This window comes from Pseudorca crassidens, chromosome 14 (assembly GCF_039906515.1).
Source record: "Pseudorca crassidens isolate mPseCra1 chromosome 14, mPseCra1.hap1, whole genome shotgun sequence".
In the NCBI taxonomy this organism is placed as follows: domain Eukaryota; kingdom Metazoa; phylum Chordata; class Mammalia; order Artiodactyla; family Delphinidae; genus Pseudorca; species Pseudorca crassidens.
This window is the reverse complement of record NC_090309.1, coordinates 56,906,413-56,923,634: the sequence shown is the minus strand read 5'-3', so window position 1 is coordinate 56,923,634 and position 17,222 is coordinate 56,906,413. Positions and strand designations below refer to the sequence as shown.

Below are 17,222 nucleotides of genomic sequence, written 5' to 3'. Positions count from 1 at the left end.
TGTGGATCATGGAGCTATAGAGCACAGGCTCAGTAGTTGTGGCGTACGGGCTCAGTAGTTGTTGCTCGCGGGCTCTAGAGCACAGGCTCAGTAGTTGTGGCACACGGGCTTAACTGCTCCGCGGCATGTGGGATCTTCCCAGACCAGGGCTCAAACCCATGTCCCCTGCATTGGCAGGGGGATTCTTAACCACTGTGCCACCAGGGAAGCCCTAGTCTACTCTTCTGCAATAGGGATTCTTACTCTGGGATCCATGGAGGTACTTCTTGGGGTCTGTGAACTCCCTAGAAATGTATGCAGAATTGTGTGTGATTGTGCACTGGTGCTTTTTTTTTTATGAGAAATTAGATTCCCCCAGGGTTCTAGTCACTGTAAACAGTGGTTGTATGGTCTAGGTTTGAATATTTCCAACAATGGGGGTGTTCTCTTTTACAAGGCAGGCTGTTTCCGTTTTTGTTTCTAGAAAATCCTAGTTACAAAGCCTAGTTGCTGGAAAATTGCAGTCTGTTTTATTGTAACATCCACCCCTTGGTTTGAATTCTGACCTGTAAAAGTATGAGAGTAAGTCTAATTTTACTCTTCTACTTGTTAAACCTTCAGATATTTAAAAATTACCCTTCTAATAGTTCTGGCAACCACCTTGTCTCCCTGAGTCTTTCTGTTTCGGCTTTAACGTTTCTTTCAGCCATGCCTCTGTGTCAGGGACTCTATATCAGTCAGTCATGGATTGTCTTATCTGCGGTGATTCTAATGTGTATTTCTCAGGATGGAACAGAATTTTTGAGGTTTTCCTTAACAACTGTAGAAGGTTTAGACACTGTCCGTGTCATGGACTCTACACGTCATGGATTATCTATCTGTCATAATCCTAGTAACTCAACTGGAATTATTCTAATGTGAAATTCTCAGGATAAAACAGAATTTTTCAGGTTTTGCTTACCTACTGTCAACTAGAGCAGGTCTGCCAGCTTCTCTGTTGCCAGATGCCATGTTCCTGTTACTGTACAGAAAAATATTAGTAATCACATAACACTGCTCACTAAGTTTGAGCTTGGGGTCTGCAAGCCTTTTTCATTTATGATGTTGTTTTGTCCTTAATTTTATTAGACTGGATCTTTTGTTACAGTCTGTTTTTATTGTTATCTTAAATTACTTTTATTAAAGTAATTCATGTATGTGGTTTAAGAACTTAAAGACTATCAAAAGATAAATGAACTTATTTACAAAACAGAAACAGACTCACAGACATAGAAAACAAACTTGTGCAGACTTCCCTGGCTGTCCAGTGTTTAAGACTTCTCCTTCCAGGGCAGGGGGTGCCGGTTCGATCCCTAATCCGGAGCTAAGATCCCACATGCCTCGCGGCCAAAAAACCAAAACATAAAACAGAAGCAATATTGTAACAAATTCAATAAAGACCTTAAAAATGGTCCACATCAAAAAAATCTTTAAAGAAAAACGAAAACAGGGCTTCCCTGGTGGCACAGTGGTTGAGAGTCCGCCTGCCGATGCAGGGGACATGGGTTCGTGACCCGGTCCGGGAAGATCCCACATGCCGCGGAGCGGCTGGACCCGTGAGCCATGGCCGCTGAGCCTGCGCATCCGGAGCCCGTGCTCCACAACGGGAGAGGCCACAACAGTGAGAGGCCCGCGTACCGCAAAAAAAAATAAATAAAAAGAAAAGAAAAACTTATGGTTACTAAAGTGGATAGCGGAAGGAGGGGGGATAAATTAGGAGTTTAGGATTAACATACACGTGCTACTATATATAAAATAGATAACCAAGGACCTGTTGCATAGCACAGGGAACTATGCTCAATATCTTATAATAACCTATAATGGAAAAGAATCTGGAAAAAAGACATGATTTTCTTTTTTCCTTGATATTTTAATACTGCATTAATTTGTCAGAATCAAAAAAAATCATTTGGTCATCTCAGTAGATTAGAAAAGCATTCAATAAAATTCAACACCTGGGGCAACTAACTTACTTTTAGCAAACTAGGAATAGAAAAGAAACTTCTTAATCTGATATAGACTATTATTAAAGTACCTCCATCAAATGATGTACCATAATTGATTTAACACAGTTTGCCTACTTTTGGATATTTGGACTCCCTCCTCTGTGTTTATTCAACAATTATAATTTATGCTATGATGAACATCTTTGTGTATGTTGATCAAGTTGCTTAATCTCTCTGTGTCTGTTTCCTCATGTATAAGATGAAAATAAAATACACCTACCTTAAAAAAAAAAGATTACCAAAGGTACATAAAGTAAAATAACAAATCTCTCCACATCATTCAGAATCTCTCCTCAAAGCCACAATTTTCATATCTTTTACATTTCTTCTGTAATTTACTTCTGTATTTCTGAATAATGTGCTTATGGGCTGTTTCCAGACTTTGAATATTATACAGTATCTGTTGAATTTCTGATAATAGTAGAAAAGTATTTACTTCCCCATCTCTCTCAAACTCCCACTTCTAGTAATATCATTGCTATTATCATGTTGGGCTGAATGCTATTATCATGTTGGGCTGAATCAATATTCAGTGTTAGTTTATTTTATTATAAGTGTCTAAATCATTTTTGCTGGTGTGCCAAGTGCGAAACTGTGATTATATTTCCTTTCTCAAGTAACTTTTTCCTGAAGTTTAAAACTCTTTGTTTTTTATTTGCCTAGTTTTTATATGTACCTTAGTTTTTACATGCATTAGTTATCTATTGCTACATAATAAATTACCTCAAAACTTATCAGCTTTTAAAACAACAGTCATTATCTCACCCAGTTTCTGAGGGTCTGGACTCTGAGAGCACCTGAGTTGGGTGGTTCTGCTTAAGAATTTTCATAAAGTTGTAGTCAAGATGTCATCTGGGACTAAAGTTATTTCTCGCCTCCACTGAACCGGAGAATCAGTTTCCAGGCTCCTCAACATGATTGCTGGCAAGAGGCATCAGTTTCTTGCTGGCTGTTGGCCAGAGGCTTTAGTTCTTTGCCATGTGGACCTCTCAACAAGGCTGCATACAGCATGGCAGCTTGCTTCCTCCAGAGTGAGACATCAAAAGTGAGAGGTTACCTGAGACAGAGGCTACAGTCTTTTATAACCTAATTTTGGAAGCGACATGCCATCACTTCTGCCATATGCTGTTGGTCAAAAAGAGCAGTGCAGTGTGTGAGGGACTACAGATGGGTGTGAATACCAGGAGGTGGGGCTCATTTGGGACCATCCCTTTTTAAAAATTTTTATTTTATATTGGAGTATAGTTGATTTACAATGTTGTGTTAGTTTCAGGTGTACAGCGAAGTGATTCAGTTGTACATATACATACATCCATTCTTTTTCAGATTCTTTTCCCACATAGGTTATTACAGAATATTGAGTACAGGTACCTGTGCTATACAGTAGGTCCTTGTTGATTATCTATTTTAAATATAGTAGTGTGTTTATGTTAATCCCAAACTCCTAATTTATCCCTCCTGTCACCTTTCCCCTTTGGTAACAATAAGTTTGTTTTTGAAAACTGTGAATCTGTTTCTGTTTTGTAAATAAGTTCATTTGTATCGTTTTTTTAGATTCCACATATAAACGATAGCATATGATATTTGTCTTTGTCTGACTTACTTCACTAGTTGAATAATCTCCAGGTCCATCCATGTTGCTGCAAATGGCATTATTTCATTCTTTTTTTATGGCTGAGTAATAGTCCATTGTGTATATATATATATATATATATATATATATATACACCACATCTTCTTTATCCATTCCTCTGTTGATGGACATTTAGGTTGCTTCCATGTCTTGGCATGAACATCATAAATAGTGTTGCATGAACATCAGGTTGCATGTATCTTTCCAAATTATGGTTTTCTCCAGATATATGCCCAGGAGTGGGATTGCTAGACTGTATGGTAGCTCTATTTTAGTTTGTTAAGGAACCTCCATACTGTTCTCCATAGTGGTTGTACCAGTTTATATTCCCACCAAGGGGTAGGATGGTTCCCTTTTCTCCACACCCTCTCCAGCACTTATTGTTTGTAGACTTTTTGATGATGGCCATTCTGACCAGAGTGAGGTGATACCTCATTGTAGTTTTGGTTTGCATTTCTCTAATAATTACTGATGTTGAGCATCTTTTTATGTGCTTTTGGCAATCTGTATGTCTTCTTTGGTGAAATATCTATTTAGGTCTTCTGCCCATTTTTTGATTGGGTTTGTTTGGGTTTTTTTGATATTGAGCTATTTGTATATTTTGGAGATTTATTCCTTGTCAGTCACATCATTTGCAAATATTTTCTCCCATTCTGAGAGTTGCCTTTGTATTTTCTTTAAAGTTTACTTTGCTGTGCAAAAGCTTTTAAGTTTACTTAGTTTCCATTTGTTATTTTCATTACTCTAGGAGGTGGATCTAGAAGTGTTTTGCCTATGTTTCCCTCTAAGAGTTTTATAGTATCTGGCCTTACATTTAGGTCTTTAATCCATTTTTAGTTTATTTTTGGTGTGGTGTTAGAGAATGTTTTAATTTCCTTCTTTTATATATAGCTGTCCAGTTTTCCCAGCACCACTTACTGAAGAGACTGTCTTTTCTTCATTGTATGTTCTTGCCTCCTTTGTTGTAGATTAACTGACCATAGGTGCGTGCATTTGTTTCTGGACTTTCTATCCTGTTCCATTGATCTATATTTCTATAGGAGCCTTATTCCTCCAGCTCTTTTTTTCTTTATCAGGATTGCTTTGGCTATTCGGGGTCTTTTTTGTTTCCATACAAATTTTAATTTTTTTTGTTCTAGTTCTGCCATTGGTAAAATGCCATTGGTAATTTGATAGGGATTATATTGAGTCTGTAGATTGCCCTGGGTAGTAAAGTCATTTTGACAGTATTGATTCTTCTAGTCCAAGAACATGGTATAATCTCTCCATCTGTTTGTGTCATCTTCAATTTCTTTCATCAGCATCTTACACTTTTCAGAGTACAGGCCTTTTGCCTTCTTAGGTAGGTTTATTCCTAAGTATTTTATTCTTCTTGATGTGATGGTAAATGGGATTGTTTCTTTAATTTCTCTTTCTGATATTTCGTTGTTAGTGTATAGAAATGCAACAGATTTCTGTGTATTAATTTTGTATTCTGCAACTTTACTGAATTCATTGATGAGCTCTAGTAGTTTTCTGGTAGCATCTTTAGGATTTTCTACATGTAGTATCATGTCATCTGCAAACAGTGACAGTTTTACTTCTTCTTTTCCAGTTTGCATTCCTTTTATTTCTTTTTTTTTTTTTTTTTTTTTTTTTGCGGTATGTGAGCCTCTCACTGATGTGACCTCTCCCGTTGCGGAGCACAGGCTCCGGATGCACAGGCCTAGCGGCCATGGCTCATGGGCCCAGCTGCTCCACGGCATGTGGGATCTTCCCGGACTGGGACACGAACCCGTGTCCCCTGCATCGGCAGGCGGACTCTCAACCACTGTGCCACCAGGGAAGCCCCTTTTATTTCTTTTTCTTCTCTGATTGTCATGGCTAGGACTTCCAGAACTATGTTGAATAACAGTGGTGAGAGTGGACATCCTAGTCTAGTTCCTGATCTTAGAGGAAATGCTTTTCAGCTTTTCACAGTTGAGTACGATGTTAGCTGTGGGTTTGTCATGTATGACCTTTATTATGTTGAGGTAGTTTCCCTCTATGCCCACTTTCTGGAGAGTTTTTATCATAAATGGGTGTTGATTTTTATCAAAAGCTTTTTCTGCATCTATTAAGATGATCATATGGTTTTTATTCTTCAATTTGTTAATTTGGTGTATCACACTGACCAATTTGTGGGTGTTGAAAAATCATTGCATCCCTGGGTTAAATCCTACTTTCGTGATCATGGTATATGATTCTTTTAATGTATTGTTGGATTTGGTTTGCAAGTATTTTGTTGCAGATTTTTGCATCTATGTTCATCAGTGATATTGGCCTGTAATTTTCTTTTTTGTGTGGTCTGGTTTTGGTATCAGGGTGATGGTGGCCTTGTAGAATGAGTTTGGGAGTTTTCCTTCCTCTGCAATTTTTGGAAGAGTTTCAGAAGGATAGTTGTTAACTCTCCTGTAAATGTTTGATAGAATTTGCCTGTGAAGCCATCTGGTCCTGGACTTCTGTTTGTTGGTAGTTTTTTAAATCACAGTGTCAATTTCAGTACTTGTGATTGGTCTGTTCCTATTTTCTATTTCTTCCTGGTTCAGTCTTGGAAGATTGTACCTTTCTAAGAACTTGTCCATTTCTTCTAGGTTGTCCATTTTATTGGCATATAGTTGCTTGTGGTAGTTTCTTATGATCCTTTGTGGTGTCAGTTGTAACTTCTCCTTTTTCATTTCTTATTTTCTTGATTTGAGCCCTCTCCCTTTTTTTCTTGATAAGTCTGGCTAAAGGTTTATCAATTTGTTTATCTTTTCAAAGAACCAGCTTTTAGTTTTATTGATCTTTTTTATTGTTTTCATCTCTATTTCATTTATTTCTGCTCTGACCTTTATGATTTCTTTCCTTCTACTGACTATGGGTTTTGTTTGTTCTTCTTTCTTTAGTTGCTTTAGGTATAAGGTTAGGTTGTTTGAGAGTTTTCTTGTTCCTGAGGTAAGATTGTATTGCTATAAACTTCCCTCTTAGAACTGCTTTTGCTGCATCCCATAGATTTTGGTTTTTGTTTGTTTCTTTGTTTTAATTTTATTAATTTTTTACACAGCAGGTCATTATAAGTCATCAGTTTTATACACAACAGTTTATACATGTCAATCCCAATCGCCCAATTCATCACACCACCACCACCACCACCTGCCGCTTTCCCCCCTTCGTGTCCATACGTTTGTTCTCTACTTCTGTGTCTCAATTTCTGCTCTGCAAACCAGTTCATCTGTACCATTTTCTAGGTTCCACATATATGTGTTAATATACGATATTTGTTTTTCTCCTTCTGACTTGCTTCACTCTGTATGATAGTCTCTAGATGCATCCACATCTCTACAAATGACCCAGTTTCGTTCCTTTTTATGGCTGAGTAATATTCCATTGTATATATGTACCATATCTTTATCCATTCATCTGTCGATGGGCATTTAGGTTGCTTCCATGACCTGGCTATTGTAAATAGTGCTGCAGTGAACATTGGGGTGCATGTGTCTTTTTGAATTATGGTTTTCTCTGGTTATATGCCCAGTAGTGGGATTGCTGGATCATATGGTAATTCTATTTTTAGTTTTTTAAGGAACCTCCATACTGTTCTCCATAGTGGCTATATCAATTTACATTCCTACCAACAGTGCAGGAGGGTTCCCTTTTCTCCACACCCTCTCCAGCATTTGTTGTTTGTAGATTTTCTGATGATACCCATTCTAACTGATGTGAGGTGATACCTCAATTTAGTTTTGATTTGCATTTCTCTAACAATTAGTGATGTTGAGCAGCTTTTCTTGTGCCTCTTGGCCATCTGTATGTCTTCTTTTTTTTTTTTTTGCTGTACGCGGGCCTCTCACTGTTGTGGCCTCTCCCGCTGCGGAGCACAGGCTCAGGATGCGCAGGCCCAGTGGCCATGGCTCACAGGCCCAGCCGCTCCGTGGCATGTGGGATCTTCCAGGACCAGGGTACGAACCCGTTTCTCCTGCATCGGCAGGCGGACTCTCAACCACTGCGCCACCAGGGAAGCCCTGTATGTCTTCTTTGGAGAAATGTATATTTAGGTCTTCTGCCCATTTTTGGATTGGGTTGTTTGTTTTTTTAATATTGAGCTGCATGAGCTGTTTATATGTTTTGGAGATTAATCCTTTGTCCATTGATTTGTTTGCAAATATTTTCTCCCGTTCTGAGGGTTGTCTTTTCATCTTGTTTATGGTTTCCTTTGCTGTGCAAAAGCTTTGAAGTTTCATTAGGTCCCATTTGTTTATTTTTGGTTTTATTTCCATTACTCTAGGAGGTGTATCAAAAAAGATCTTGCTGTGATTTATGTCAAAGAGTGTTCTTCCTATGCTTTCCTCTAAGAGTTCTATAGTGCCTGGTCTTACATTTAGGTCTCTAATCCATGTTGAGTTTATTTTTGTGTATGGTGTTAGGGAGTGTTCTAATTTCATTCTTTTACACGGAACTGTCCAGTTTTCCCAGCACCACTTGTTTAAGAGACTGTCTTTTCTCCATTGTATATCCTTGCCTCCTTTGTCATAGATTAATTGACCATAGGTGCGTGGGTTTATCTCTGGGCTTTCTATCCTGTTCCACTGATCTATGTTTCTGTTTTTGTGCCAGTAGCATACTGTCTTGATTACTGTAGCTTTGTAGTATAGTCTGAAGTCAGGGAGTCTGATTCCTCCGGCTCTGTTTTTTCCCCTCAAGACTGCTTTGGCTATTCGGGGTCCTTTGTGTCTCCATACAAATTTTGAGATTTTTTGTTCTAGTTCTGTAAAAAATACCATTGGTAATTTGTTAGGGATTGCATTGAATCTGTAGATTGCTTTGGGTAGTATAGTCATTTTTCACAGTATTGATTCTTCCAATCCAAGAACATGGTATATCTCTCCATCTGTTTGTATCATCTTTAATTTCTTTCATCAGTGTCTTATAGTTTTCTGCATACAGGTCTTTTTTCTCCCTAGGTAGGTTTATTCCTAGGTATTTTATTCTTTTTGTTGCAATGGTAAATGGGAGTGTTTCCTTAATTTCTCTTTCAGATTTTTCATCATTAGTGTATAGAAATTTGCAAGAGATACAAGAGATTTCTGTGCGTTAATTTTGTATCCTGCAACTTTACCAGATTCATTGATTAGCTCCAGTAGTTTTCTGGTGGCATCTTTAGGATTCTCTATTTATAGTATCATGTCATCTGCAAACAGTGACAGTTTTACTTCTTCTTTTCCAGTTTGGATTCCTTTTATTTCTTTTTCTTCTCTGATTGCCATGGCTAGAACTTCCATAACTATGTTGAATAATAGTGGTGAGAATGGACATCCTTGTCTTGTTCCTGATCTTAGGGGAAATGCTTTCAGTTTTTCACCATTGAGAATGAAGTTTGCTGTGGGTTTGTCATATATGGCCTTTATTATGTTGAGGTAGGTTCCTTCTATGCCCACTTTCTGGAGAGTTTTTATCATAAATGGGTGTGGAATTTTGTCAAAAGCTTTTTCTGCATCTATTGAGATAATCATATGGTTTTTATTCAGTTTGTTAATATGGTGTATCACATTGATTTGTGTATATTGAAGAATCCTTGCATCCCTGGGATAAATCCCACTTGATCATGGTGTATGATCTTTTTAATGTGTTGTTGGATTCTGTTTGCTAGTATTTTGTTGAGGATTTTTACATCTATATTCATCAGTTATATTGGTATATAATTTTCTTTTTTTGTAGTATCTTTGTCTGGTTTTGGTATCAGGGTGATAGTGGCCTCGTAGAATGAGTTCGGGGGTTTTCCTTCTTCTGCAATTTTTTGGAAGAGTTTGAGAAGGATGGATGTTAGCTCTTCTCTAAATGTTTGATAGAATTCACCTGTGAAGGCATCTGGTCCTGCATTTTGTTTGTTGGAAGATTTTTTTTCTATAGGTTTTTAATATGATTTTTTAAATTAATTTAATTTATTTATTTTTGGCTGCGTTGGGTCTTCCTTACTGCGTGCGTGCTTTCTCTAGTTGCGGCGAGTGGGGGCTACTCTTCATTGCCATGCGCGGGCTTCTCATTGCGGTGGATTCTCTTGTTATGGAGCATGGGCTCTAGTCACGCGAGCTTCAGTAGTTCTGGCTCGCGGGCTCTAGAGCGCAGGCTCAGTAGTTGTGGCGCCTGGGCTTCGTTGCTCCGTGGCATGTGGGAACTTCCCACACCAGGGCTCGAACCCGGTCCCCTGCATTGGCAGGTGGATTCTTAACCACTGCACCACCAGGGAAGCCCTTGTTGGAAGCATTTTAATCACAGTTTCAATTTCATTACTTGTGATTGGTCTGTTCATATTTTCTATTTCTTCCTCGTTCAGTCTTGGAAGGTTATACCTTTCTAAGAATTTGTCCATCTCTTCCAGGTTGTCCATTTTATTAGCATAGAGTTGCTTGTAGTAGTCTCTTAGGATGCTTTGTATTTCTGTGGTGTCTGTTGTAACTTCTTTTTCATTTCTAATTTTATTGATTTGAGTCCTCTCCCTCTTTTTCTTGGTGAGTCTGGCTAATTGTTTATCCATTTTGTTTATCTTCTCAAAGAACCAGCTTTTAGTTTTATTGACCTTTGCTGTTGTTTTCTTTGTTTCTATTTCATTTATTTCTGCTCTGATCTTGATGATTTCTTTCCTTCTGCTAACTTTGGGTTTTGTTTTTTCTTCTTTCTCTAGTTCCTTTAGGTGTAACATTAGATTGTTTATTTGAGATTTTTCTTGTTTCTTGAGGTAGGCTTGTATGGCTGTAAACTTCCCTTTTAGAACTGCTTTTGCTGCATCTCATAGGTTTTGAATTGTCGTGTTTTCATTGTCATTTGTCTCTAGGTATGTTTTGATTTCCTCTTTGATTTCTTCAGTGATCTCTTGGTTATTTAGTAACGTATTGTTTAGCCTTCATGTGTTTGTGTTTTTTACGTTTTTTTCCCTTTAATTGATTTCTAATCTCATAGCATTGTAGTCAGAAAAGATGCTTGATATGATTTTTACTGTCTTAAATTTACTGAGGCTCGATTTGTGACCCAGGATGTGATCTATCCTGGAGAATATTCCGTGCACACTTGAGAAGATAGTGTAATCTGCTGTTTTTGGATGGAATGTCCTATAAATATCAATTAAATCTATTTGGTCTGTTGTGTCATTTAAAGCTTCTGTTTCCTTATTTATTTTCATTTTGGATGATCTGTCCATTGGTGTAAGTGAGGTTTTAAAGTTCCCCACTATTATTGTGTTACTGTCATTTTCCTGTTTTGCAGCTGTTAGCAGTTGCCTTATGTATTGAGGTGCTCCTGTGTTGGGTGCATATATATTTATAATTGTTATATCTTCTTTTTTGGATTGATTCCTTGATCATTATGTAGTATCCTTTCTTGTCTCTTGTAACATTCTTTATTTTAAAGTCTATTTTATCTGATATGAGTATTGCTACTCCAGCTTTCTTTTGATTTCCATTTGCATGGAATATCTTTTTCCATCCCCTCACTTTCAGTCTGTATGTGTCCCTAGGTCTGAAGTGGGTCTCTTGTAGACAGCATATAGATGGGTCTTGTTTTATCCATTCAGCAAGCCTGTGTCTTTTGGCTGAAGCATTTAATCCATTCACGTTTAAGGTAATTATCGATATGTGTGTTCCTATGACCATTTTCTTAATTGTTTTGGGTTTGTTTTTGTAGGTCCTTTTCTTCTCTTGTGTTTCCCACTTAGAAAAGTTCCTTTAGCATTTGTTGTATAGCTGGTTTGGTGGTGCTGAATTCTCTTAGCTTTTGCTTGTCTGTAAAGCTTCTGATTTCTCCGTCCAATGAATGAGATGCTTTCTGGGTAGAGTAATCTTGGGTGTAGGTTCTTCCCTTTCATCACTTTAAGTATATCATGCCACTCCCTTCTGGCTTGTAGAGTGTCTGCTGAGAAATAAGCTGTTAACCTTATGGGAGTTCCCTTGTGTGTTATTTGTCGTTTTTCCCTTGCTGCTTTCATTAATTTTTCTTTGTCTTAATTTTTGTCAGTTTGATTAATATGTGTCTTGGCATGTTCCTCCTTGGGTTTATCCTGTATGGGACTCTCTGTGCTTCCTGGACTTGGGTGGCTATTTCCTTTCCCATGTTAGGGAAGTTTTCTGCTATTATCTCTTCAAATATCTTTTCAGGCCCTTTCTCTCTTCTCTTTCTAGGACCCCTGTAATGTGAATGTTGGTGCATTTAATGTTGTCCAGAGGTTTCTTAGACTGTCCTCTTTTCTTTTCATGCTTTTTTCTTTTTTCTGTTCTGCAGCAGTGATTTCCACCCATCTGTCTTCCAGCTCACTTATTCGTTCTTCTGCCTCATTTATTCTGCTATTGATTCCTTATAGTGTATTTTTCATTCCAGTTATTGTATTGTTCATCTCTGTTCTTTAAATCTTCTAGCTCTTTGTTAAACATTTCATGTATCTTCTTGGTCTGTGCCTCCATTCTTTTTCCAAGATCTCGGATCATCTTTACTATGGTTACTCTGAATTTTTTTCAGGAAGATTGCCTATCTCCAATTCACTTGTTGTTCTCCTGGAGTTTAATCTTGTTCATTCATCTGGAACATATTTCTCTACTGTCTCATTTTGTCTAGCTTTCTGTGTTTATGGCCTCTGTTCCTCAGGCTGCAGGATTGTAGCTTCTCTTGCTTCTGGTGTCTGCCCCCAAGTGGGTGAGGTTGGTCCAGGGGCTTATGCAGGCTTCCTGGTGGGAGGGACTGGTGCCTGCCCACTGGTGGTTGGAGCTGGGTCTTGTCCCTCTGGTGGGTAGGGCCATGTTAAAGGGTGTGTTTAGGGATGGCTGTGAGATCAGGATGACTTTAGATAGCCTGTCTGCTGATGGGTGGTGCTGGGTTCCCATCCTGTTGGTTGTTTGGCCTAAGGTGTCCCAGCACTGGAGCCTGCAGGCTGTTGGGTGGGGCCAGGTCTCAGTGCCAAAGTGGTGACCTCCAGGAGAGCTCACGCCAATGAATATTCGCTGGGGCCTCTGCCACCAGTGTTGTTGCCCCCACAGTGAGCCACAGCTGACCTCCGCCTCCCCAGGAAATCCTCCAGGACCTTCCAGTACGTCTGGCCCAGGCTCCTATGGAGTCACTGCTTTGCCCTGGATCCCAGTGTACGTGAAACCTTGTGTGCGCCCTCCAAGAGTGGAGTCTCTCTTTCCCCCCGTCCTGTGGAGCTCCTGCACTCAAGCCCCACTGGCCTTCAGAGCCAAATGCTCTTGGGGCTCCTCCTCCTGAAGCCAGACACCCCCAGGCTGGGGAGCCTGACATGGGGCTCAGAACTCTCATTCCTGTGGGAGAACCTCTGAGATATAATTATTTTCCAGTTTGTGGGTCACCCACCCAGCAGGTGTGGGATTTGATTATATTGTGAAAGTGCCCCTCCTACCATCTTCTTCTTTGTCTTTGTATGTAGAATATCTTTTTTGGTAGGTTTGAGTCTTTTTTTGTTGATGGTTGTTCAGCAGTTAGTTGTGATTTTGATGTTTTCATGGGAGGAGGTGAGCTCAAGTCCTTCTTCTCTGCCATCTTGTCTCTGCCTCTCACTGTTGGACCAAAAGAAGATAAAAAGTCACTTCCAGGGTGAGGCCTCAGGGGAAGAGGGAACTATCAGTATATCTCAGTGTCCTGGTGCAGCGTTCCACTGGTGGGACTTGAAATTTAATTGGTTTTCCAGTTGGGGAACCATCCTTGAAGCTGGCTCCCCATGTACCTATTGCTAATTTTTTCCACAATCCCCAGCAGATGGTCAATGCAAATCTTCATGTGGTCAGTTGTATCAAATCATCTGAAAGTACCCCTCTCCAGCCAGAGTCCTCCCATCTTTGAACCTTCTGTGTAGTCTGTACTGGTTATTCCTGGGGGCAGCTGCATAGCTACTGTCCCTCCCCAACATCTTGGGGACTACCTTTGCATCTTTCTTGTGTTGGAGCTTCAGTTTCCTGGATCCTGTGTCTTCCGTTTTCTTAATTTACTCACTTATCTTTGTGGAGCACATTCTTTTGTAGTTTCCTGGGAAAGTATACATGGGTAGTAAACTTTTTGAGACCTTGCATATCTAAAATGTCTTTATTTTACCCTCACTCTGGATTGAAAGTTTATCTAGGTATGGAATTCTAGGTTGGAACAAGTCACTTAACCTCTCTTTGACCCTAGTTTCTGTGTGAGTCTGGATTATTTCCTTTGGGAGTGACAGAAAACTCAATTCAAACTGACTTAGACACTGTCTTGAATAGTTGTTATCCCCTACACTATTATACTTTGTCCATATTCCTCTTGTGATGTGTGTCATGAGATACCCTTTGTATTATTCATGTCACATGGTCAGGCTACAGTCTCTAGTATACGTCCATGAGGTTACATGCATTCTGTTCATTTATTTTCTTTTTTTAAAATTAATTTATTTAATTATTTTTGGCTGTGTTGGGTCTTCGTTGCTGTGCGTAGGCTTCATCCAGCTGTAGCAAGCGGGGGCTACTCCCTGCCACAGTGTGCGGACCTCTCATCACAGCGGACTCCCTTATTGCAGAGCATGGGCTCTAGGCACACAGGCTTCAGTAGTTGTGGCACATGGGCTTAGTAGTTGTGGCTTGCAGGCTCTAGAGCGCAGGCTCAGTAGTTGTGGCGCACGGGCTTAGTTGCTCCATGGCATGTGGGATCCACCCTGACCAGGGCTTAAACCTGTGTCCCCTGCATTGGCAGGCAGACTCTCAACCACTGTGCCACCAGGGAAGTCCCTGTTCATTTTTTTTCTTTTTTTAAGCTTTTTTTTTTTTAAATTTATTTTTGGCTGTGTTGGGTCTTCGTTGCTGCACACAGGTTTTCTCTAGTTGTGGCAGGTGGGGGCTACTCTTTGTTGTGGTGCGTGGGCTTCTTATTGCGGTGGCTTGTTGCAGACCACAGGCTCTAGGTGTGCGGGCTTCAGTAGTTGTGGCACGCAGGCTCAGTAGTTGTGGCTCGCGGGCTCTAGAGCGCAGGCTCAGTAGTTGTGGCGCACGGGCTTAGTTGCTCCGCGGCATGTGGGATCCTCACGGACCAGGGCTTAAACTTGTGTCCCCTGTATTGGCAGGCAGACTCTCAACCACTGTGCCACCAGGGAAGTCCCTGTTTATTTATTTTCATGCAAATGCATTTGTTTGTGCTGCCACCACCTGCATGTTTGTAAGTTTCCATACAGATACACAAAGTGTGCTGCATTTTTCCTCCTCTTCTGTCTCTTTTTATTCTTCACATTGATATTGCACTCACTCATGCCACAGGTTTTGGTAATATATATAAGGTCATTTTGTTTTCCTGTGATAATACTGAACTTATTACTTGTAGTTTTGCGTCTGTGGCTTTAATATATTATTCTAAGGCATTGTCTCAGCAGTTTTGTCCTATGAATTACATGGACCCTCTTCCATTATTCTCTTTAAAATTTTTTCTTAATATCATACCTAATGACATCTCAATTTATCCAGACCTTTCTCTCTTGTTTTCTGTGCTCTCATTTGATTGTCAAGTTTCTAGGCATGGTCTTCTGATCCTCTTGACATATGTTTCCTCTCTTTCAAGGGATAATCATTCTGTGTAAACTATTAAGTACAGAATGGATAAACAACAAGGTTTTACGGTATAGCTGAGGAACTATATTCAATATCCTGTAATAAACCATAATGGAAAAGGTAAAAAATAAAGCTTGCAGAAAAAAATTTTTTTAAAGGGTTAATCATTCTAGTATTCCTAGAGTGTGGCCCAGAAAACTTTGTCACTGACTAGTCTTTCACTTCCCAGAGCTCACTTTCTCACCCTAAACCTGAATCTCTAGGTGGTAGAAAAGTGGGAAGGAAGCTATCTAGACCTCTACATTTTTACTTTTCCAGTTTCCCATAGTCTAAGATCTGGTTGTCAGAAGGTGCTTTCCAGGGTCCCTTAAAGGATAGCAAACACTAGGCACACATCTTCCACACACATCTTATCAATCGTGATGCCTTTTTCTGCTGAGCCTGAAGATGACATCTGATCCACAGCATTCTAGGAAAGTGCTGGCGGTTGAGATACAACAATCTGTTTGTCATTTCTGACCCTAGTAATGTCATTTATCTCCACACAGATTAGCAGAAGTCACCCAAAATCCATGGGTTGATAGGTGCACAGGTATAGCATACCCTTTAGATCAACAGAGAGCTAATTTCACACAGAATAATCATTTAAGGGGGCAGTTAATTAAGAAACAATGTTGATGACAGTATTAACATTCTCACTAAGACATGATTGAAAAATACCCAGATGAAAGAATTTTACATATGAAATGAATTATTTTATTTTTTATCACCTAATATTAGAATAATTACATTTTGAAAACAATATTTAGACATTTTGTGCAAATTCATGGTCATGGAACCATTGAGCTTGAAGTTAATGAACTAATTTTATACTTAGCTAATACCATATTTAGTGTGAGTTAAAAAGTACTTATATTGATCTAGGAAAAATTATAATAATAAATATAATTTTAAATATTTTAACTTTTATTTCATAATTTGAAACTATTAAGGTCTTCTACCTCAGTTGAGTATAAAAGCCAGGATCCATTTAAATATCTAAGTCAGCATCTAAGTCAATAAGTCAGTATCTTAAATAATATTCATATTTTATATTCAGTTAGTTCACTTTTAGGAATCTCATTTAAGGAATAATTGAATTGTTACAATGATGTTTGTCAAAGGGCTGTTTATTGTTGTGAAAAGGACAGCATATCCTTTGTAACACTTTAGTAGCAAGAGACCCCTCCCCACTGACTGTAAGTTTCCCTTGTTTAGCCAAGGATAAAAAAGGTTTTGGAAGTGGCCGTACAGAGCAGGAACAGATGCATCCTATCTTCATGCAGCTTTGTTTGGCCCACAGAGTTTCTGCCAGAGACGTAGAACTGCTGGTGACACTGTCTAAAAAAGGTTGAGGCTTGCAGATGCTGAAATTCATCTTATTTGGGGTTTATATTACAGATCTTCCTCGACTTACAATGGGGTTACATCCCAGTAAGCCTATCATAAGTTGAAAATACCGTCAGTCGAAAATGCATTTAATACATCTAACCTAACCTACATCATAGCTTAGCCTAACCTACCTTAAATGTGCTCAAAACACTTATATTAGCTTACAGTTGAGCAAAGTTATCTAACACAAAGCTATTTTATAATAAGGTGTTGAATATCTCATGTAACTTATTGAATACTGTATTGAAAGTGAAAAACAGAATGGCTGTGTGCATACGGAATGGTTGTAAGTGTATTGGTTGTTTACCCTCGTGATCGAGGGGCTGACTGGGAGCTGCAGCCCACCATCATGAGAGAGTATATTAGTGCATATCATTAGCCCGGGAAAAGGTCAAAATTTAAAATTCAAAGTGTAGTTTCTACTGAGTCTCTATCAATTTCACATCATCATAAAGTCAAAAAATCATAAGTGGAACTGTCCTAAGTTGGGGACTGTCTATTTTATGATATTTTATATATATATAGTGTATATAATACTACTTTATTTCTGTGCTTCATGCTTCTACCTGTTAACAGACATGA

The 17,222-nt window shown here is 39.0% G+C and overlaps 1 protein-coding gene across 3 annotated transcripts in view; it reads left to right on the top strand.

The window, feature by feature from the left end:
- DYNC2LI1 (dynein cytoplasmic 2 light intermediate chain 1) overlaps positions 1-17,222 on the top strand; it is a 45,375-nt gene that overhangs the window by 3,050 nt on the left and 25,103 nt on the right. The gene's annotated exons all lie outside the window — the stretch shown is intronic.